The sequence below is a fragment of the Engystomops pustulosus genome, chromosome 5 (genome assembly GCF_040894005.1).
Source record: "Engystomops pustulosus chromosome 5, aEngPut4.maternal, whole genome shotgun sequence".
Taxonomy (NCBI): Eukaryota; Metazoa; Chordata; class Amphibia; order Anura; family Leptodactylidae; genus Engystomops; species Engystomops pustulosus.
Window position 1 is genome coordinate 24,050,003 of NC_092415.1, and position 25,274 is coordinate 24,075,276.

Sequence of the window (25,274 nt, forward strand, 5' to 3'; positions counted from 1 at the left end):
GATGAGAGGGTGACACAAAAGCTTACAGTCTATGAGGATGAGGGGGTGACACAAGCTTACAGTCTATGAGGATGAGGGGATGACACAAGAGCTTACAGTCTATGAGGATGAGGGGGTGACACAAGAGCTTACAGTCTATGAGGATGGAGGTGACACAAGAGCTTACAGTCTATGAGGATGAGGAAATGACACAAGAGCTTACAGTCTATGAGGATGAGGGGGTGACATAAGAGCTTACAGTCTATGAGGATGAGGGGGTGACACAAGAGCTTACAGTCTATGAGGATGAGGGGGTGACACAAGAGCTTACAGTCTATGAGGATGAGGGAGTGACACAAGAGCTTACAGTCTATGAGGATGAGGAGGTGACACAAGAGCTTATAGTCTATGAGGATGAGGGGGTGACACAAGATCTTACAGTCTATGGGGATGAGGGGGTGGCACAGGAGCTTACAGTCTATGAGGATGAGGGGGTGACAAAAGAGCTTATAGTCAATTAGGGTGAGGGGGTGACACAAGAGCTTACAGTCTATGAGGATGAGGGGGTGACACAAGAGCTTATAGTCTATGAGGATGAGGGGATGACACAATAGCTTACAGTCTATGAGGATGAGGGGGTGACACAAGAGCTTACAGTCTATGATGATGAGAGGGCGACACAAGAGCTTACAGTCTATGAGGATGAGGGGGATGACACAAGAGCTTACAGTCTATGAGGATGAGGGGGTGACACAAGAGCTTACAGTCTGTGAGGATGAGGGGGTGACACAAGAGCTTACAGTCTATGAGGAAGAGGAGGTGACAAAAGAGCTTACAGTCTATGAGGATGAGGAGGTGATACAAGAGCTTACAGTCTATGAGGATGAGGGGTGACACAAGAGCTTACAGTCTGTGAGGATGAGGGGGTGACACAAGAGCTTACAGTCTATGAGGAAGAGGAGGTGACAAAAGAGCTTACAGTCTATGAGGATGAGGAGGTGATACAAGAGCTTACAGTCTATGAGGATGAGGGGTGACACAAGAGCTTACAGTCTGTGAGGATGAGGGGGTGACACAAGAGCTTACAGTCTATGAGGATGAAGAGGTGACACAAGAGCTTACAGTCTATGAGGAAGAGGAGGTGACAAAAGAGCTTACAGTCTATGAGGATGAGGAGGTGATACAAGAGCTTACAGTCTATGAGGATGAGGGGGTGACACAAGAGCTTACAGTCTGTGAGGATGAGGGGGTGACACAAGAGCTTACAATCTATGAGGAAGAGGAGGTGACAAAAGAGCTTACAGTCTATGAGGATGAGGGGTGACACAAGAGCTTACAGTCTGTGAGGATGAAGAGGTGACACAAGAGCTTACAGTCTATGAGGATGAGAGGGTGACACAAGAGCTTACAGTCTATGAGGATGAGGGGGTGACACAAGAGCTTACAATCTATGAGGATTATGGGATGACACAAGAGCTTACAGTGTATGAGGATGAGGAGGTGACACAAGAGCTTACAGTCTATGAGGATGAGGGGGTGACACAAGAGCTTACAGTCTATGAGGATGAGGGGGTGACACAAGAGCTTACAGTCTATGAGGATGAGGGTGACACAAGAGCTTACAGTCTATGAGGATGAGAGGGTGACACAAGAGCTTACAGTCTATGAGGATGAGGGGTGACACAAGACGTATAAGAGCTGGTATAATGGCCCAGCCATTTTTTATAAGGGAATGGAATAAAATAGTTTAATAAGTAAAAATTCTGTGGCTTGATCCAGTCATCAGCCGCCATAAAAAGTCCAAAGTCAAGGGGAGTGCCCAGAATTAGTTAATAAAGAGTTAACGTTGTATGCAGTTATCGAGAGTGATAGGCCAGTCTGAATAAGTGGCATGTCTGACACTTTGGGGGTTGGGTATTAGACTGATAGACCGGGGAAGGTCATTCCAGAGAATTGGTGCAGCTCGGGTAAGCTCTGGACATGTGAGTGGGAGGTTCGAATTAAGGAAGTGATTAATCTAAGATCACATGTAGATTGAAGAGCACGGGTTGCACCATAGGGTGAGATAAGAGAGAAGAGGTAGGGAGGTGCAGCATTATGTAGAGCTTTGTGGATGAGGGTGATTAATTTAAACTGTATATGGAATAGATAAATGTGCCTCATAGAAAGATGATAACACATACAGTAGATAGACATGAGATATACCATATTTTTCGGACTTCAGTGCAGAAATTTGTGTTGCATGAAGACTAGTGCAGCCGCGCCCCAAAACGGTCAGTTTGTACCAAAATGAACATGCAAAGTCCGACAGAAAACTGGTGCTAGGGCCTTAGTGAATGTGCCCTAATGTATATATTAGTGGAGGGCCTATAACTTACACTTATCAGCTGAGGTTTTCTTCCTATAAATGAGATGTAATGGGGACACTGAACTCAGAGATAGGACAGTGAACCCTAAAACGCCAGCCCCACCCCAGCCCTGCCTGCTTGCCTCTGTGTATCCTAAACGATTTGGGACAACCACAAAGATAGTCCCTCCTTGCGGCAAAGTGTGGACAAGTAACTAAACAAATGACACAAAGGGGAGTCCAAAAATCTGGGTCACAACTGCGATAACATATAAAGTACAGAATCGTATATACAGAAAAATAGTCAAGAACGTAAGCCAAATATTAAAAAAAAAATCAAATCAATAGCGAGCAAGGAACTGAAAAGAAAGCTAGCAAGGCAAACTTAACTGGCAGTTGAGGATGGTGCACACAGGGTTTTTATCAGGGTTTTATTTTTTTATCAGTAAAATGTATGCTCCACGTGAGAGGGGGACGAGCTCTGAAATGTTTGCTGGTTCAGAGTAAGGATTGCAGAGAGCCAGCAGTACAGCATATAGAGCACTGTTCAGACTGCGGCTGCAGAAGACCAAGATGCAAATGTGACAAGAGGTCAATCATTGTCTAGTACTGGGAAAAATTCAAGTGCACCAGCGGATGTAGCCAAGCTCGTGCTGCACCATGGAGCTCATTCACAAAAAGATACAAAACTGAAATTTTTTCTAAATTGACAGATTGTTGGGAAACAAGAAACCTCATAAAGTGTTGAGGGATACGGAGGAGAGAGAGACTCCTTTTAAAAAAGATTCTGTAATGTAATAATAAGTGCAAGCAAATTATGTATTTTATAAAAAACTAAAAGAGATAAAACCTCTTCTCCCTTTGGAGAACAGAACAAGGGATCTAATTATATTTTGGTTTTAATTCTGCAAAGAGAATGTGAGAATCGGGAATAATTGGTCCGAACTGACATCACCTTTAATATTCTTCTTCTAGTTTAGGTGAATGACCTCAATTCTCCAATTTATGAAGCTCCGAGTTGTTTTTTTCTTCTATTCTTAATTAGAACTTGACTTCTATTAAGATTTCTACACCTAAAATGTATTTCTCTAAGATCAAACACATACGGTCCGACATCTTCAAAGGAAGCGGGAATGAAGTGTAACAAAATCTCCCAGACAAAGCCCCGGCTCATGTGCTTGTTCCAATCAGTTTAGAGCGGAACGACAACCCCCCAATGTAGAGTGAGGGGCTCCCCCATAATGCCGGCACAGTTTTCATTTGATTACGAAAGGAAAAGCGACATATCAAATCTTATTTTACTGTATTTTTCGGACTATAAGGCGCACAAAAATCCTTTCATTTTCTCAGAAATCAAAGGTGCGCCTTATAGTCCAGTGCGCCTTATATATGATCCATACTCACAGACAACAGCTGCCTTGAACTGTGTACAGGTCTGCCACCTGCTGGTCATTCATCCTTATAATCAGGTGCGCTTTATAATCCGGTGCACCTTATATATGAACCTAGATGTTTTAGCAGGCATTTATTGATGGTGCGCCTTATAATCTGGTGCACCTTATAGTCTGAAAAAAACGGTAAGATATTTTTAAAATCATACCCCAGTGCTCCAAGGTTATAATCTCCGTTATACACCCTATTCAGGCAACCGTCTACTTATAGACTGACAAAACCTCACCTACAGTATATTCGTGATAGAAAGTTGCAGCCAAGTGAACATTCTTCATTCAATTCTATCTCACAAGCTTCTAATATGTTTAGTCTATAGAGGTAGAGTAGCCCTTACCAAGGATTCACATAGGGTCAGGGGCTCTCAAATATGTCAGGCTGTGATATGCCCCAAAGGCTAGGGAGGCATTCCCTATCTTTCCCTTAATCACCCCTTTTAGGTTTAGCTCCCAAGGGCGGTAGCCAAGTCTGTCCCTGGCAGTTGATCGCGTCCCCTAATACCTCCATTTCGTCAATATGTTCTCATCAGAGGGAGCGCAGTGTAAGAGTCACCGATGCTGTTGTTCCAATGGGAATTGCATGCCGGATCACCGCTTCTACCCCGCAGTGGTGGAGGAGCAATAGGGAATAGTTGGCTCCAGCCTGGACGCTAGTGGCCCTCACTTGGCTGCAACTTTGTATCACGAGATATACTGTAGGTGAGTTACCCGTTCATGGTGTGAATTTTACAGCACAAAGATTTTGTCATTCTCAGTAGACGATTGCCTGATGAGGGTGTGTCAAACCCATGTATAATGATATCGGAATAGAATTTTTGATTAGCACTAGGGCACTGAACAAGGTGATTTCTCCAATGTATAAACATATTGGGGGTCATTTACTAAGGGCCCGAATCACGTTTTTCCATCGTGTTTCCCAAATATTACCGTTTTTCCCTGAATTGCCCCGGGTTTTTGGCGCACGCGATCCGATTGTGGTGCATAGGCGCCGGCATGCACGCAACGGAAATCGGGGGGCGTGGCCGTCGGAATTCGGAAAAAACTGCGTATTTAAAAAAAAATGTGTCGCTTGACACGCGCTTACCTGCACCCAGGCTAGCTTGGTGAACTCCAGTGAACTCAGATGAACTTCAGTGCAGCAGCGACACCTGGTGGACATCGGGCACACTACCTTAGTGAATCACCGGAAGACCTGAATTAGCGTCGGAGAACCTGCCGCTGGATCGCGAATGGACCGGGTAAGTAAATCTGCCCCATCATGCACGGGTTTGTGAACGGAGTAGTTCACCATTCTAAGAATAAATGGCATGCTCACTTGGGGGTTATTTCCGGGGAAGATTGGAAACTGTGTTATAAGGTTATCGGACTGTCCTCCTTGTCTTGGAATCATAGGGTGGTGCTATTAGCATTTACAGCTTAATCCAGCAATATCTTTACAATCTCAGTATAGTTTGCAGTTCTATAATCATCCTGCAATATCTCACATGCACAATCTGAGTATAGTTTGCAGTTCCAGCATGAATTAATAAAATCTTTAAGGGGCAGTCTCAGTATAGTTTGCAGTTGCAGCAAGATCTTAATGGGACAGTCTCAGTATAGTTTGCAGTTCCAGATAAATCTTTAAGGGACAGTCTCAGTATAGTTTGAAATTCCAGCAAAATCTTTAAGAGGCAGTCTCAATATAATTTGCAATTCCAACAAAATCTTTAAGGGGCAGTCTCAGTATAGTTTGCAGTTCCATCAAAATCTCTAAGGACAGCCTCAATATAGTTTACAGTTCCAGCATCATCCGGAAAAATCTTAAAGATGCTGCCTCAGTACTCTGAAGTACCTGAATTTCATCTTGAAATTGTCTAATTCCGCAGTAGCTGTATTTTTTTCTATTATTTCTTTGTTTATTACATGTTTATGTTATATTCTTAAGTACTTTCCGTAACCAATTTTGGACGGGGAAGCATCCCTGTTATTCCCACCGTTTTTCACCCCTCTAGTCCTTACTCTTCCTACTTTTATATCCTCTTTTGGGTGTTAAACTTCAAATCCCCATTGATTTTAATTATGTTTGTGTTGACCCAAATTTTTTCTCTGTATTGAGTTGAACTCAACAAATCTGAATTTCGCCCAACCTGGTCATCTCTAGTCATGATATGTCACGCAAAGTAAAAAACAACAATCCTAAAACATGTGACAGTCGCGGTTCTCCTACCTCCAGCACATTCGTCTCTGCTACATCTACTACGAGTGACATCTGTAGATACAGTACATGAAGGTTTTGTTATCATTGCTTAACTTACGCTTTCTGCAGCTGCAGACTTATTAGAGATATGAGACTCTTTCCCCTCCGAGATGTAACAAGGAGATTGTATTAAAAATTAATTAAAACCTACTATTCCCGGAAAAGTGGTGTCACTGTAAGTTGTGCTGATCCCAAAACAGTGTAACAAGCACTTAGAGATCCAGCGCAATTACAATCAAACTTTGGCATAAAACATAGCGGCTGGCGGATGTGTGTGATCGTCTGCACCAGCCACGAGCTCCCGTCTGTGAGAGATACCGGGATGAGTCATGGCGACTATTCCGTGATACATTTCAGACAGCTGTGTCACATCGCCGAGAAAAGCCAATTACAGCTGAATAAACACTTCCCTACTGCAGCATTTATGGAAGAGAATGGGAGCTAATAGTTGCCTTTTCCTATGACACTGTCAGGGTAATGGAGTTTAGCGTGAGAGGACTGGAAAATGTTCTACTAAGGTTCTGGCTATAGAAATGGAACAGGAATAATAGAAATACATTGGGGCACATTTACTTACCCTGTCCTGTCGCAGGATGAAGTCGGGGGCGATTCACCAAGATCGTGCGACCGATATCCTACATGTGTCACTTCCCCGCTGAGGTCCGCCGGAGTTCACCTTCTTTTTCCCGGTACATGTAAGTGCATGTCTTGCTACACAATTTGAATGTTAAATCCCGCTCTCAGTCCGAATCAGTCGGATCGTCCGACGGCTATGCCCCCCCATTTGTGTTGCATGAAAGTTGGCGTGGCCGATTTGTTTCGCATGATTGCGCCAAAATCCGATCGCATGCGCCAAAAAACCCTGTTAAATGATGCGCAAATCGGAAATAGTCGGGAAACCCGGCGGAAATGCATTCCGCGGACCCTTAGTAATTCACCCCCACCAGCAACGCCCACGTCTGGTGCCGGAACCAATTGTAGGTGCTTACCCTTTAAAGGATATCTAGCACCAGAAGTGAGGATTGTAAACCAAGCACACTGACATACTGGTGTGTGCCCCCCTTTGGCCGGCTTCTTTAAGCTTACTATGCCCTTGTTTGTAAGGAAAAGGCTTTAAAAACTATGCAAATGAGTCTGAGGGGCTCCAGTCTCCATTACCAGCTATAGAGCCTGGAGACCCTCAGGCTCATTTGCATAATTTTGAGAGCCTATTTTTGTAAAAACAACGGCATAAGAAGCTAAAAGAACAGCGGATCCTACCAGAGGGGGCGCACACCAGTATGTTAGTGTGCTTGGTTTATAATCCTTCATCCTGGTGGTAGATGTCCTTTAAATGCTGACGGCAGCTTGTATAAAGCCTTTTTCCCCTAGGTTTCCCCATGCCGGCAATATTTCAAGAGTTAACACCTGCCTGATCAAGGATGTTACTGGTGAGTGTTCAGGCCTCAGCTACACAAACCAAACTTTTCTTCAAGGTTCAGCTGAACTCGGCAAAATTTGAACGGGTTTGCTTTTCACTACCCACAACCTTTCGTGATGATGTTCTCCATAAGGATTCATTGTAGTTGTCAAAAACTTTAAGGGATTCTATGACCAGATTTTACTGCATTAAACTACCAGTCGCCTCGTTTATCCAAAGTCGTAAAAAAAATTAGCAGATAAATGTCAGATAAATGTCCAGTCCTCACCTATGTCTTTAACTGCCTGTATCTCCAGTTCTGTAGCTCGAAGAACTACTATCAGAATCACAACTACAAGTGCGACCTTATAGATGAGATTTCCTTCTTTAATATGACACTATGTTTCTAGGACCTTTATACCCAAACAATAGGGACAGCTGAAGTGACTCTCCCCCTGAAGCCTCTAAAAGTGGCTCATATCAGGTAAAACATGCTTTTTTATAAGTAAATGGACATTTTTCATTAAGGAGGACATTCTAGAAAGGACATTTTCAGAGAAACATATACTGAAATCCATACATTTTTTTATTAAATAAGTTTTTCTTATAGTAAACTGTTTGTCTTCAACAAACTGCATGCACTTCCATACATTGCAGGCTGCTCACCCCTATTGACATAGGACAGAGGACAGAGATATCTTTTTGACAGCTTAGATTTCTTCACATAAGGTAGAGATAACTTTATCTTATTTGGATGAAAAATTCAGGTTCAGCAATGTTAAGGCTGAGCTCGCAGATAATCTGATTTAACACATTGTACAGTGAAGGGGACTGAGCAGCCTGCAATGTAGAAGAATACACGCTGGCTGCAGAAGACAAATGGTTAAGTGTGTATAATGAAAGTAAATTAAAAAAATATTAATTTCTGGCCTAAAATACCATACAATGCAGTTCAGTAAAAAAAATGTTTTTACATACAGAAATCAATAATGCAGGTACTAATAGTAAATAATAAAGTTTTCCTTTTATTAAAGGAAAATTCTTATTATTATGTCCTATTTTTCCTTCATTTCTTTCTGCTTTTAGCACTGTGTACAAATTAGCTTTCCGTAACATACTTGCAGCGTACTTGCAGCTGATCCATAAGGAGAAGCTGATAAAGTTTCTAACGGCTTGACTCCCTACAGAACTGAATCGTGAAGTTAAATTGTAACAAACCTGTTCATCAACTGTGTAAACACAAGCAAACTCGGTGCAAGCTGGGTAAGTGGTGGCAAACTAACCTTACAACGTCCCTGGAGGCTATGGCCCTGTCTACAGCAACCAAGCTAATGGTCCCTGAGAGACCCTACAAGGTGACACAGAAAAAAACGTACTTTGTCTGGAAGCCACTGGACAGTGGAGTGATCACAAGAAATCAGAGCTAGACCAGTGTTCACACTAATACACAGAAAAGCATCAAGCCAGGAACAAACAAGTCTGAGACAGAGAAAGCGGGAGAAACCAGCACTGATGGAAAAACGAAATATTCTCTAGATATGTAAATCTTTCGCCTCTTCTCCATATCTATCTGCTCTGTAGGAAATTTGGGACAGCTTTCAGAATCCGTGCTCACTGCAGGGGAGAAGGGAGGAAAATAGGACACCGAATAATTTTTCTTAAATGAAGAATTTTACAAATTTGACTAATATCACTTACTCTATTCATTTCTGATGTCCTTGAATATTATGGGAAATTCAGCATTATGCAGACAAACACCTGTAAGAGTCATATGGGCGGAGAAGAGTCATATGTTGGCTCCCGGCTCAATTGATGTCCCATAGTCCAGGTACATCATCACAAAACTGGATGGCAACTGCTGGAGATGGGTTATTAGTCAAAACAGGTGGGGTCAGACCCGCATGACTTACATCCACCCTGTGACTTCATACAGGTCACTTGTATGCTTAATATGCTTGAAGACCATCATTGGGATCCTTTCACTGTCCTGGATAACATCTTATCGATGACTTGTGGACCTAAATCCTCATGACAAGTTCCCTTTAAATCCCACATTCACTGCAGTAGATACCAGGAGCTCATAGATCTAGACTTAACATCAATGAGGTCTTCAAACAGCAGTGACTTCCAACCAGTGTCCCTCTGGCTTTGCAAAACTATCACTTTTAGTATCCACTGGCTTTTGGATAACGCTGGGGGATGTTCCACAATAGCTGGAGAACCACAATTTGGAAGCCAACGTGGTCAAAGGAATCTTCTGTCCTCAGATGCACTTGCAGACATAACTTCTTTTTGTCATCTTCCATCAATAATGTCATTATGAAAACCTCTTCTGTGAATGTAACTACCTAATATTTAAAGGGGTTTGCCCATGAAAGAAAGTTCTTAAGTCTCAACCCCCTAGTTCATACAATAAAGATACATACAATAAAGATCCCATTTTAACCCATTACTTTTACAATTTTACTCAGTTTTATTGCTGTTTTAGCTCCTATCATTCAGTGATGGTCTCTCTAAGGAGACAGTTCATAATCCCTCTGTGCTATGAGATGCCGTGTGCTGACAATGTGCTTTATTATCAAGGTACAGGGTTCAACTGCACTTTTATTTAGCTTTTGAATATTCTTTTAATATCTGACACATAGAAAAAGAGAGATAAGACAGATCAGAGATGATGACATCCATGAGATGGATATAACACACAATGACACTCTCAGATCTGCTAACTCGTCTATAACACACACACACGGTCAGCTCCACTATATGCCTCCCTCCTGGATAAAGTCCTTATTTGCCTGTAGCTTATAGAGTAAGTCTCCTCACACTGCTGTTCGCCGGAAGGAAACGCCTGTGTCTGACATGGTCTTGTAATGCAGGGAGGAGGCAGAGAGCACTGCAGTATGCAGACAGCAGATGCTATTCATGAGAAGAATCCGACCATAGTCAGAAAATTTATGGTCAGATTCAGAGGCAACCAAAATTGTGTACACCAGGACTGAAAGAGATAGGTTGGACTTATATTTGTGGAATGCTGTATTTTTGTTAATATCAGTGATTTAGAGAATGTGTTATTTTGTTATCACGAGTATATTTAAGAATCTTGTCGTCGTGGGAATACCCCTTTAATCTGTACTTCAAAATGGCAGCCATCCAATTTATAAAGGAATCGTCAACTTCACACGGGCAAAATTTTGGCCTTTTGTGCCAGTAGGACGGTGTGAGTTTTTTTTTTGGTTTTCTGATAAAGTCGCATTTGATGGCTTTTTACTACGGGGCTTAGAGAATTCTTGAGCGCTTTGATGTTGTGCAGCCTCCAGCTCCCCTGAGAAGTCATGTTTTCCTCTTGGCAATATCAGAGAACGTTCCCCTATTGTTTGTGCTTTTATTCTGCTTCATTGTGAATCGGGAAATAATTTCTTTTCAGGAGATGGAAATTCATTTCATGTACAAACTACTCATTGTGCTTTTCGTGTACTGCATGTGGTGGGGTTGAAGACACCTGACAACCCCTTATCCCTTGGCAAGATGTGATTGTGGAAAATCACTATATGCAAGCAAATCATAGAATTTTTCCGGGGGGTTGGGTTGTAATTTTGAGAAAGCATTCTATATAACATCTTCTAAAAAGGACAACAATAGAATTCACATTAGCTTGGGGTCACATCCGAATAAAAGCTGAGGAATTTATTAATAGTACACACAGTCCCCTGGTTACATACAAGATAGGGTCTGTAGGTTTGTTCTTAAATTGAATTTGTATGTAAGTCGGAACTGTATATTTTATAATTGTAACCCCAGACAAGTTTTACCTGGTCTATGTGACAATTGGATTTTAAAAATGTTGGGTTGCCATAAGAACCAGGATTAACAATAAAGCTTCATTACAGACACCTGTGATAACTGTTATAGCTGTTTATTGTAGCCTAAGGCTAAAGTACAGTAAATTACCAACACCCAGAGGTCCGTTTGTAACTAGGGGTCATCTGTAAGTCGAGTGTTCTTAAGTAGGGGCCGCCTGTAATTCTCACCATAGCAAAAAAAAAAAAAAACAGCCTGAAATACAACCAGCAGCTTTAAAAACTGTTCCTCCAAAATGAATAAAAAGTGATCAAATCTCATATGTTTTTTAGTTACCAGTAGTCGCCTGGCTAGCGACCAAAAAAAACCCCCTTTCATATCCACCAGGGCTATAGTGAGTGTTTGATTAAGACGTAACCTTTATTAAATCCATTATTTAAGAGCAAGACGTGTATGTTAAAACCACAAGTAGACTGCATCCCCACTATGTGATCAGCCAGGAGATAGGGCTTCTATCCTTGCTGCTATACGGGGATATACTCGCGGTGGGTTTGATCAGTTCCCACTAATTTGCAGAGGATACATAAAGGGTCGCAGCCAGGGTATAGAAGTCACTACATCTCCCGTTGCTATACTTGGGTACAGCGACAGTTGCTATATGTTCCCTAGGGCATTATTGATTTTTAATCCCTACTACTTGCTTTCAGTGGTGGATGGCTATCTATTGCTAATTAAAAATAGTACAACAGGTCAGCTTTGCCCACCCGACATGTTTCGCCCAACAGGCGTCATCAGGGGTTAGGGGCTGACTGCAGCGTGACCATGTGAATTCCAAGTATATATAACCTATCCCTCTGTTGTCATCACCCTACGCTAACAGGTGGATTGAATACCCACCAATGAGGCTCCGTTTTATATCGCCTAAAGGCATTAGCTCTTTTAAGGTTAAAAGGTATAGGTGGATGTAAACCACCGGATCGTGCCTTTCACCGGATGTTGTCAATGTTCGGGAGGTCGCATGCTCATGACGTCATGTAATCTTGTCGCACAAATCGTGACCAGCCCGACGGAGTAAGCCGCGCATGCGCGGTATAGTCAAGTGGTCCTCAAGGATCCGATAGGGATAGCGCATGCGTAGTTGATATCCTTCATCCCAAGTTAAAAACGAAGTGGTGGGGCATGCGCAATGGAGTCCCTATAATTCTTTCCATTATGTACTTGGACAAGGAGCGACACTTAGAGTAAGTGACGCTCCTTGTCCAAGTACATAATGGAAAGAATTATAGTATAGTATAGTAAAAAATTTTGTATCTCTGTGATCATAACAACCCAAAAAATAAAGGGGAGGTGTCATTTGGAGCCCATAGTTAAAACTATAAAAACAAATCCCACAAGAATATGGCGCAAATGCGTTTTTTCGCTAATGCACTGCATTTGTTTTTTTTTTCCCGATTCCCAGTAAACGGCATGGAATATAAAATCCCATCACTAGGAATTATACATTGTTACACAGGAAACAAATCTTCGTATAGCTCTGCACACCAAAAAATAAAAAAGTTTAGGATTTTTTGAAGGTGGAGAGTGAAAAACAGAAATGTTAAATGGAATAACGTCCATCGGCGACAAGATATTAATATAATGGGTGGTTCAGGGCAGCGAGAGGGTAATTAATATTAATATCAATTAGTATAAAATCTGAATTGATAAAGTTTAACAATTGACTTAAGATTGGTTTCTACCTCTAAAACATTTAAGGGTAATTCCAGGATATATTTTTATTGATCTTCTATCATTGGGGTATGACACCCAACAACCTACACCTCCTCAAAGTCTACCAAGCACAGCGCCATATATTGTATAGTGGCTGTTTTAAGTATTGCAACACAGCCCCGTCGACATGGAGGGCGGCCGAACCATTGAATCTCTCCCAACACTCTTCTATTGCCCACTATGGCTGTAACTTCATCTACATTCCTTCCCTGATAATAAAGATGACTGCATGGAAGATAAGGAGGATCAACAAGATCAGGCAGAGCGATCAAGTAGCAGCATAAATGTCAGGTTATAAAAGCCCTACGCTCATGCGGCTGCTGTAATGGCACAAATATCAGCTTGAACAATGGAGACATTTTTCGGAGACGAGTTGGATCTAAAATAAACATCTGTACCTGGAATTCCCTTGCAATGAAATCCTGCCGGGAGCAAAACAATAGAACTATTTCTTGAGAATAAAATAGGGAAAAAATATTAAAACATAACAACAAGAGAGAAGAACAAGGACTGAGAATCACAGACCCTGGAATATTTGTCTGCCTTGATGACTCCCTATTTGTAGACTCGTAGGAAGACTAAAGACGCCGCTGATCAGTGTGTTTGAGGCGACTGCTACGCTCCATCTTGAAAGACGCGAATCTCTCCCCCCTCTGGCAAACAAAGACATCAATGCACATGACAAGAAGCGCTACCACGCTGAACTTCACTCCAGAACCTGCTGAGAAGACGCAATATCTCCAGGCCTCTGCCTCCCCACATCCTCTCGTCTCTCACCAGCTCTTACACTATGGGGCACAATTCAGATTAAAACCACATAACTGTATAAAATTCTGTGATAATATTACACCAGTTGTACATTTTCCTTTTTATTTTATTTTTTATGGACTGAAGCCCACGTTCTCGCATTTATTACCCCACCAGATTACATCTACAGGAGACTCCTTTTGTAGTCTAGATGTTATTGACCCTTTAGACGAAGACAGGACCTGCCAGGACGGGATGCGTTATCTGCTGCTGGACAACCCTGGGGGAGGCCATGATTTTCAAAGTACTGGGGTGAAGCCATTTTGTACACAGAGTGTGAGTCTTAAAAGCAACCTGTCACCAGGGACCTTATTTTTACTAAAGATAGATTACAGAAGCCCATTACACCTGCAGTGCAAAGATGTCTTTCTGCCTTCTCTAGGAATTTGCAGTACAATATAATTGTGTTTTATTACTTACCTGGATTCCTGACGGAATCCTCTGGGTAGTCCCAGGGGTTGGGCTCTGGTTTGGATGCATTTCCAAAAACAACATGTGACTTGTCTGTGCTGCTCACTCCTCCGCTCTCAGCCCCCATCTTTGTGCTCCTGTACAGCTCCTCCCTCCACCACTGATGTCAGCTGACCAGGCTGTGAACTCTGTGAAGAAGCAGGAGAGAGGAGCTGTACAGGAACACAATGATGAGAGCTCTGTTCCTCTGAAGCAGCAAAAAGGTGGGGACTGGAAGCTGAGGAGTGAGCAGCACAGAAAAGTCATGTGTTGTTTTTTTTAAATACATGCAAACCAAAGCCAACCCCAGGGACTACACAGAGGGTTTTGTCTGGAAGTCAGGTAGGTTAAAACACACAGTTATATTGTAATGCAAATTCTTAGAAAAAGCAGGAAGGCATATTTGCAATGCAGTTGTGATGGCCTCCTTCAACCTGTCTTTAGTGAAAATGAGGTCCCTGGTGATAGGTTCCCTTTAACACCTTTTCAGGAACATCTCTGGAGCAAGGGGATCAAAGGATGAAAAGTTTGTGTGCCTCTTTCCTGCTTAAAAACACACAAAGGTAAATCATATTTGCCCCATAACTTGTACATAACTCATGATTAGGAGTTCTCAGTTTCATGAGAGGGTTAAAGGGTTGGGTTACACCTATAGCCTGGGATTCAAGAACCTACGGAGGGAACCCAGTCCAACTGCGGAACACCTCTGATTTTAAGCCTAGAACCCCAATTTTGGTATGGGGTGAGAGGTAGCGAGGTACCCTGGTGATTGGAAGCAATGTCAGCATTGTGGTGGGTTTTAAAGGAAACCTACCAATCGGCTGGGAACCGGTCTCCAGCCGACTGCACAAGGCAGGTGTTACTGTGCATGCGCGGGACTGGCAGACAGGCGGGGCGTGCATAATTTATTAGCGGCTGGAGCCAGGAGGTGCTCAACTGACGTAGGCCTGAGCACCTGCGGCTCATTAGCATTAGAAGTGGATTTCTTGGACTAAAGGACTTTCAGAAAGATAAGAAGACCATCTCCCAGTAGCCCCTAAGGTAACGGGCTTGACATGGGGACAGTCTACCACCAGTAAATCTGGTGGTAGATGTCCTTTAAACAAGCCTGATCCTTATTTTTAAAGGGGGACATTGCCATCAGAGATGTTGATCAGTGGCTTACTCTGTAGTGACAACACATCCGTCCCTGGTCCAACCACGTGTTTATGCATATAGCGAGTTTGTTTCGGAGAGTTGTTGGCCAAGTTAGTATTTATGTGAAAGAACCATCTTTAGAGTTTATGACATCTTTCTGCTTTGCGTCTGTTTTAGATTATATCTACATATTTCCTTTCTAATTTGCTGGATAATTAATGGATAAGTATCAATTTATTTACCAGACTCTTCTACCGAGTCCCAACTGTGTGTCACATCGGAGCGGCCTGGAATTTATAGAGACATCTGCTCAGTAACCACCGCTGACTGCTCATCCCACTGATGCCATCTACTTATCAGGTTTGTTTTTCAGAGAATTATTTAGAAGAGACGAGACAGGTCTCCTCAGAGATCTCATCCCTAATAAGTTCTACTTCATTTCAGGAAGGATTTTCAACTTTTCTAAAACTTCTGGTAGATACCCAGGGGATCTTCATGTTGTCTTCTGATTAGTATATTTTTGTTTCAGAAATGTTTCTTATCTAACCTCTACCTAGATTGCTGTCAAACACTGCCGTACCCTTGGCCTATCCTATGCCGTACCCTTGGCCTATCCTATGCCGTACCCTTGGCCTATCCTATGCCGTACCCTTGGCCTATCCTATGCCGTACCCTTGGCCTATCCTATGCCGTACCCTTGGCCTATCCTATGCCGTACCCTTGGCCTATCCTATGCCGTACCCTTGGCCTATCCTATGCCGTACCCTTGGCCTATCCTATGCCATACCCTTGGCCTATCCCATGATATCCATACTGTTACAACTCCTTACAGAATATCTCTCATCAGTTTTACTAATGGTAGACGTGTCCTACTAACCTGAGGTACTATTCTTCTCTGGGCTTCTTTTATTTGTGATTTCGGCAAACATAGAGTTATAAAAATTATGCTAATCAGTCTGGGGTGCTTCAGTTATGTCACCGGAACACCTCAGAGCACCTTGTCTTATAATTAATTTGATCCCCCATTACTATTTCAGTCCCGCCTGCAGTAGTGGGAGTGGTAGTGTAACGAGGGAGTGAATAAATTAAAAGATGAGTAGTTCTGGGGCGTTCCGGTGATGTAGCATAATGTAGCATCATGTAACTGATTAGCATAATTTTTATAACTTTATATGGCGCAAATTGTGGAGTATAAAGTTATGATAAAAGAAGAAAATAAGTCCTGAGACAAATAATTCCTGAGGATCTGGATAAACTGATGGTAGATATCCTTTAACCTGCATGAATTAGCTGTGATTGAGAAAATGATAGTGACCTGGGGGCAGGGGTTTATCTGCTATTAGGCGACCTGAGCATCTTGCCTCAGGCAGCACCACCTGCACAGTTATCTGCTACAAAGCAGGACGTGCCACCTAAAAATAGTGTCTCCTGCTGACATCAGGTGCAAGTAGACACTGGGTGAATCGTCGGATTTTAGAAATTTTCGGGATTTGTCCCGCTGTGACAGGTATTTAACTGGGGATTATGTCGCACGCAATCGGATTGTGGCGCAATTGCACTGGCTTTCATGAGACAGTAATCGGGGGGCGTGTCGTTGGACGATCCGACTGATTTGGACTGAGCGCTGGATTTAACATTCAAATTGAATCACAACCAATGCACTTACATGCACCAGGAAGAAGATGGTGAACTCCGGCGGACGCGAGAGGGGAAGTGAGCGACACATGCAGGATATCGGGCGCACAATCTTAGTGAATCGCGGCAAAGTTCATTCTCGTCAACGCACAGCAAGGATCGAGCAGGACCGGGTAAGTAAATGTGCCCCAGTATATTTAAGCAGCAGGTTCTGCTTTGTAGCAGGTGACTTTGCCTCCGATGCTGCCCCCCCTTTTGCTGCAGGCGGTGCTGCCTGAGGCGAGTGGCTCAACTTGCCTCATGGTTGATGGATCCCTTCGATTACCTTGCAGCAAAGTCCATGTGTCTGTACAGGGGTTAAAATGTATATACCATTAAGAATAGCACCATTTCAATCCATTTGATTGGTAGTAGCAATATTTGAAGAAAAGAAAACCGACCATCCACACAATGGGGGTCATTTATTAAGGGCCCGATTCGCGTTTTCCCGACGTGTTACCCGAATATTTCCGTTTTGCGCCGCTTGTACTTAAATTGCCCCGGGATTTTGGCGCACGCGATCGGATTGTGGCGCATCGGCGCTGGCATGCGCGCGACGGAAATCGGGGGGCGTGGCCGAACGAAAACCCGACGTATTCGGAAAAACCGCCGCATTTAAAAACCGAAAATGTGTCGCATAAGGACCGCTTACCTTCACCTGGTCCAGCTCGGTGCATTCCGGCGCGATGAGTTTACTTTCAGCGCAGCAGCGCCACCTGGTGGACGGCGGAAGAACTACCTTATTAAATCCCGGCCGGACCCGAATCCAGAGCGGAGAAGCCGCCGCTGGAACGCGAATGGACCGGGTAAGTAAATTTGCCCCAATATTTCTTGTTGTACTTTTGTGACCCCCATAGAATAAAAAAAAATCTCACAATAAATCAATAAAATTGCAGTCAATCTAGAAAACAGAATAAACATCTCTCCTTGCTGCAAATCCAATGTGAGTCGGTAATCATCCAAACTAGAATAAAGCCCCGGCCTGAGATCTCGGAGCGGCGATATGTTCTGTATTTATTCTGCTGGAGGAAAACATCATTTGTAAAACAAGGAATTGTGAGCGCGGAGAATTGCAGCCCTAGCCCAGAGAAATCTGCAGGATACATTATACATTACATTTAATGGTTAGTCGTGTGCTAAATATAGAAGCTGAAATGCGATGTTATAGTTTTCCTAGCTCATTGCAGCTTGTTGAACTGAAAATGTAAGGTCCTTCACTGTGCCTAATGTCTTATTAAAGGGATAATCAACCGCTGTACTAAAGATTCTAACAAATTATAGAGAAAGAGATGCAAGGAGCTGAAAGCATTACATTGCCTGACAGTGTTATGTCTACTTTCTAGCTAGGGGGCGCTCTACTTGTACATATTCCATCGCTGAAAGCATGATGAGCCTGTGACATGTCACTAGGGCCAGCGCCAGCACTGGGCATACCGGGGCAAGTGCCCGGGCCCAGAGCTGCAGGGGGCCCACATAAGGTATAATGAATTTTAATGGGATTTAGGGGGGATTTATATAAAATAACCATGATGCGGCAATTTGGGATGATAAACTAGGGGATATTTTAGGGAACAGAAGACTGTTTTAGTTTCTGAACTGTTTGAGTTCACTGCAAAGGGGCCTACTGAGGCTCTGTCACCCAGGGGCCTAGTAAAACCTGGAGACGACCATGCACGTCAACTTTCATGTTCCATGATCATTGACTGATCACTGACAGTGTGAATTCCGCCCTAAAAATTAATAGAAAAATTCAGGTCCTTTAATTTCCCTAAATGAATGCATAAATAAAGAAAATCATAAACATGTTCCGTATCTAATTGGCCCAAAATGATCGTTAATTAAAATATACAAATCATTCATTCCTTGCGGTGAAGATTGAAAAAACACCCAAATGTGTGAACTGCAGTTTATACACCATGGCTCCACCCCCAGGTGAATAAAGGGGGTCAAAAGGTTATTCAGGTCTCAACATAGTATCAATGAAAACTTCATCTCATCCCGCAAAAAAGACACCCTACACCAATGTATGAAAAAGTTACAGTTTGAAAAGATTACAAATGTATATAAATTTGGCATCTTTGTGATTCTACTGACTCTTTTTTTGTAAAATAAAAAAGTTGTGTTTTATGCAGTGAGAAAAAAATTGAAAATGTAAAGAAAGGGAATGGATCTGGTCTTTTAGGGGTTAAAAATATAACACGATATATGAAGTATAGGTTCCTATAGATTTCCTCAGGCATGGTATGTACAGACCTCCCCTCCATTACATGTCGTGTTATAATATGACTTTATGCTGTATTATTTTTCTATGCATTGAATCACTAAGGAAGAAATCACTGTCAGGGAAGCGTCTCCCGGCTCCGTGTGTCTGCGCAGATCTCTGACTGTGATTTGACCATCTACACCTTTTCCAATTTCCTCCCGGAGATACGCGCCACTTTAGTTCCTCAAAATGTTTCCTGCTCAGGGAAAGATCTTGTCAGATGGCAGAATAGTGAGTAGAATAGCAAAGCACAATCCCTCCATTACATCCATGACCCTGCACCTGGCGCCAAGGTAGAGATACCACAAATGTCTAGGGCTTCCCGAATACCAGAACACTGTAAACCGAACACAGTGATTCACAGAGTGAGGCATGATAACTCGGCCCACACACATTGATTGGAAGTGAGAGTCCTGATTACCCCGCCCACACATATTGATTCGAAGTGAGAGTCCTGATTAACTGCCAATCATTTTGTGTGGGTGGGGTAGAGTCCTGATGATCCCTCCCTCCCACACACAGTGATTGGCAGTGAGAGACCTGATTACTCTGCCCAAATAATGATTGACAGGGAGAGTCCTGATTACCCCTCCCACACACAGTAACTGACAATGAGAGTCCTGATTACCCCTCCCACACACAGTGATTGACAGTGAGAGTCCTGATTAATCCACCTAAATAGTGATTGACAGTGAGAGTCTTGATAACTCCACCCACATACAGTTATTGGCAGTGAGAGTCCTGATTACCCCTCCCACACACAGTGATTGACAGGGAGGGTCCTGATTACTCCACCCACACACAGTGATTGCCCGGGAGAGTCCTGATTATTCCACCCACACACAGTGATTGGCCGGGAGAGTCCTGGGATGTCAGTATAATAGATAACACTGCTGTATATACCTAGTACAGATTTTACAAACAGCAGGTTTTACTGGAGGTGGAGAAGGATGACTTGGCAGAGACATTCACTTCATATCTGCACATTTCAGCTGGATAATCAGCTCCAAAACAATTCAGCTGAAAAATTGAAATGAAGGGAAAAAAAGCCTTTATTTTATTTTTTTAAAAATTCAATTATAAAAAAAAATCTAATTAAATTATCTTGAATAATTCATAACCCAGGATAATTGATGTGGGAGTTTAGTTTACTGACTAGGTATAATTGCTTTTAGTAGATGCTAGAGCCACGAGGAAGGACTGGCAGGTGGGGTATGATAGTCAGAGCATTGCAGATGGGCATGGGATGGATAGGGCATGCATGACAATGCTTGAGATGGGGCAACAAATTCTTCCTACCCCCAGTTATCCTTAGAAACCTGGGGCCATGCAGCATCTTGCAGAGTATTGCTAGTTTCCAGTGCAACTCGAGTTGCAGTACCAGACATAGCCACAGGACAGCAATAGTGCTGTGTTCACCCCAACATTGAATAGGAAGCAGTGGCAAGCAGACTCGGATGACTAACCGGATCAGTTACTTGTTGTACAGTTGTTTCCTTCCATATCTTTCCCGAGGTATGCGTCATGTAATTTGGTGAGGGTCTTTATCAACATCTAAAATTATGCTTATGATCCAGAAGTGCTCCTGCAGGTGTTATCAGAGACCCTCCTTGCTATGGCTTTCCAGACTGTTATAATGTGCAGACAGGGCTGTGGAGTCGGTAAGCCAAACCTCCGACTACTACTTCAACTCCTCAATTTCCCGGACTTCAACTCTACCTCCATCAAAATGGTACCGACTCCACGACTTCGACTCCACAGTCCTGTTTACCTGGTCCCTGTTTACCTGGTCATGAGACCTCCCAAATCACCCACATTTGGTGGAGGGCCCTTCAAGGGCAAAGTGGTGGGGGCCTCTGGACACACGCCTCAGGCGCCCCCCCATATAATCCGGCACACTGCATTATTGTCGAACAATGCACTTTCGGTGAACTCTGCGGGACCGGGTAAGTAAATGTGCCCCAATATCACAAAGCTGCTCATCTAGTAACACACATATCTGACCGTGTCCAGCCAGGGAAGAGGTAAGGAAGGACACATCTGTAATATTCATTTTTAGATTTCTATTGGTTGAAACAATTTACGCAAATTCTATAATTCAACCATTCTCCCTAAATTTAGTTTAGTCTCATAATAGAGAACCTCGCAGAAGGTGATCCTCTCATCAGTCCTGCTGCTGGCTGAAGTGCAGAGAGAAGTGAATTGCTATGTTCTCTGATCTCAATCACTGCACCTAACTAGTCTAAAGGGATTAGTGTGATTACTGGGTTCACGCAGAGTGCACTCCGGTATGAGCAGCCCCGCGCCTGTACATGTACGAGACTCGTCCGAAGATTAGAGTTGATAAAGTATTATATAATCTTCTTATCTTACTCGATGTGGATTGACTGCGTCTTAACATTTATTTCAATTTATAAGTGAGCAGAGAAGCATCAAGAACTGCAAAGTTCTGATTCCCCCCGTTCAGTCTATTAAATGGGGCACCTTAAGCTCCTCAAGCCATCCAACGCCCATCTGCATTATAGGGATCCTACAAAGTGCTCATCATTTTGGTCCCTCAAGTTGGCAAAATTGTGTTCATTCCTAGAAAGTCTTCTCGACTGCTGCCCATAAAGACCCCCGACCTCTCTACTGCTTATAGCCATAGCCGGTCTACTTCGACTTGTGTTTCCATAATTACATCCCACTGTCTCGGTACAGACACTACAGGGCACATATACTAAGGGTCAGCGGACCGCATTTCAGTCGGGTTTCCCGACTATTTCCGATTTGCGCCACATTTAACAGGGGTTTTTGGCGGTCGGGGTTTGTGGCCGTCAGACAACCCGACTGATTTGGACTGAGCGCGGGATTTAAAATACAAATTGTGTCGCAAGACAAGCACTCACATGCACCGGACCTGAGCGGGGAAGCGACACATGCAGGATCTCGGGCGCACGATTTTGGTGAATCACGCCGGACATCCTTGTCACCGCACAGTCCGGATCGTGGATCGCGTCAGGACCAGGTAATTAAATGTCCCCTAACGTGTCCACAGGTCTCCTGTTTAGCTGTAGAGGCTACTCAACTATAACTAACCTGGAAAAGTCCTACGGGACAGTCAGTACTGAGTTTGTTGGTTAAGGGAAAGGACTGGAAATCCCTCAGACACTGCTTTCTAAGTTTGACTCTAAGCTACTGGTCTAAATGTAATCTAGTGGGTCATGTTTGTAGTTGGCTGATACAATGTAGCAGGAACCCCCCTGCCCTTGAAACTGGCTACAGAATGGTCTGTAGAAGGTACAAGATGGAGGTAGATGCTGGGGCAGCCATGGTCTGGAGGTGACTTTAGGTCAGATAACTACAGCTTGTGGTGCTCACAGTCCTTTGGGTTTCACAGAATTGCTACAGTTTCCATCAAATGTGGTAATGGGGGCATCCTTTCACAGAGCTCTGGTGTATATGACCACCACTACCCCCAGATAACATGGCGGCATGCGTTTTCTGCATCTCTCTATTTGTAATGTGGAAGTTTTTAGGTTAGGGGGGGATCATGTGTGTCATAGTTATCGTAACGGGTAAATCACCCTCAGTGACTTACAGTTGCAGCAGTTACAGTTGGATGGGATCTAAATATACTCCATCCATACTCTTCTTAAAGGACATGACCAGGATAAAGGATTATAAATCAAACACACTAACACACCGATATGTGCCCCCTCTGTCAAGATCTGCTCTTCTTTTAGCTTCTTATGCCCTGGTTTGTAAAAAAAAAAAAGCTTTTAAAATTATGCAAATGAGCCTTTGGGTCTCCAGGCTCCATAGGTGTTAATGAAGCTTGGAGCACCTCAGACTCATTTCCATGATTTTAAAGCCTTTCTTTCTTAAAAACAAGGGCATAGGAAGCTTAAGGAAGAGCAGATCCTGCCAGAGGCGCCACACAATGGTATGTCAGCGTGCTTGGTTTAAAATCCTTCATCCTGGAGGTAGATGTCCTTTAAAAATCTGCAGCACAAATTGACTTCTGCTACAGATAAGGTTAAATAGGTTGTCCAAAGTATTTGACTTATCACCTATACAAAGGATATGGGATAACTAACTGAATGATGAGGGTAAGACTGCATGGTATGAGACTGGGACCCCCTTCTATCATGAGTATGGGACCCCCAGCTATCCAGAGAATGGGAATCCTGATGGGTGGAGCTGCAGGAGGAACATGCACCCTACTGGGAGTGGTCGGAGATAGCTGAGCCTTGTGTTTGGTATTGCTGGCACCCCCATAGATCTGCATGGATCGGCAGGGTACATGCTCCTCTTGCAGCACCACCCATCATTAAGATCAGGATCCCCACTCTCTATAGAGCTGGAGGTCCCATCCCTGTGATCAGTGGAGGTCCTAGTCTCTGGATCCATAGAAATCCCTGCAGTCGTACCCCACTGATCAGATTATCTGCTATGCTGTGTGTAGGGGATAACAATGACACTTGATACAACCCCTATAAATGCATGCACCCCTTTTTTTTCTGCAACCCCGACACATCGGTCCACAAATGTTCAGGAGGATCCCGGCTTCAATAAAAACCTTCATTATACCCTCCCTGTGGATACCAGACAAGCAATTATTGGAGACACGGCTCATTACAGTATAAGTCTCATCATCTAAATAACCCAGACTGAGATTACAATACAAACTGTAATTCAATAACAGCAAGCAGAGATTTGCTTACATGATGTTGATATACTGATAAAATCTATCCTTCCTTTGTACAGGCAGTCCCCGCCTTACGTACAGGATAGGTTCTCTTCTGTAGGTTTGTTCTTAAGTTGAATTTGTATGTAAGTCGGAACTGTATACTTTATAACTGTCACCCCAGCCAGAATTTGTTTTGGTCTTTGTGACAATTGGATTTTAAAAATGTTGGGTTGTCATAAGAACCAGGATTAACAATAAAGCTTCATTACAGACGCCTGTGATAACTGTTACAGCTGATTATTGTAGCCTAGGGCTCAAAGTACAGTAACTTACCAACATCCAGGGGGCCGTTTGTAACTAGGGGTCGTCTGTAAGTCAGGTGTTCTTAAGTAGGGGACCGCCTGTACAAAAAACCACTATCCTGTTATATCTATGCTGCCCCTTTAAATGGTTGTGTATGAAATCTCCTGTCTTTATGTTGGGGACCAGTGATTTTAGATGCCGGTGATTGCCATCATTTCCAGTGATTCATATTGGGGAATAAATATATAGCATGGAAACAAATTTGCATATAAATCTCTAATCACAGGCTCTTAGTAATTATAGCCGTGGTCTTTTCAGGAATGAACAGAAGCTCCATCTGTTCTGATGGGAAGACGTCCTGTACATGACAAGGATGACATTATACAGGGGGAGGATCTCTGTAATGTACTTACACTGCGCCGCATAATGGGGCATCAGTCATACCTGTGACAGGTGACATCAGCGCCCCCACATTTCCTCTAATATGAAGCTGTAATATTAACCCAAGTGGAATGATTATTTTAATTTTTTTTATGCTTAATGCAACACCAAGGTATACAGTGCACTCATGAGTCCAATGTATTCAGAAGTGCACACTAGTGATGAGCGGACCCATCAAAATATAGAATTTTAAAAATCTGTTCAATTACTGAACCCAGACCCGAGCAGCAACCAGTAACAAACGTTAACTGGGTGTTAACTGTCTAAATGCCTCTGTCAATGTCACCTGTGGCATTTGAGCAGCTGCGTTTGCGTTTTGCTACTAACATGACATCATCTGGGAGCGGCGATCCTCCCCAAAATGGCGGAGCTCAGCATGCCCACTGAGTTTGCCAGCGACATTTGAAGAGTTAATGCCTCCACCCATAATGTGAGAGAGGTTGAGCCAAACCCAGACCCAAACTTCTAATGATACATTCCACTCAGCACTGTGGACACCCCTCTTCCTATCCCTGCCCCATAACATATGGGACATTTAAAAATAAAAAGT

General features: G+C 43.2%; 1 protein-coding gene and 1 long non-coding RNA gene across 3 annotated transcripts in view; one reads left to right on the plus strand and one right to left on the minus strand.

Annotated features, from left to right (window-relative positions):
* OXR1 (oxidation resistance 1) overlaps window positions 1-25,274 on the minus strand; it is a 305,238-nt gene that overhangs the window by 167,388 nt on the left and 112,576 nt on the right. The gene's annotated exons all lie outside the window — the stretch shown is intronic.
* Window positions 15,626-25,274, plus strand: part of LOC140132502 (uncharacterized) — a 132,410-nt gene continuing 122,761 nt past the window's right edge. Inside the window, exon 1 of the long non-coding RNA XR_011855665.1 lies at window positions 15,626-15,731. This is a non-coding gene — a long non-coding RNA (uncharacterized lncRNA). The remainder of the gene's footprint in view (window positions 15,732-25,274) is intronic.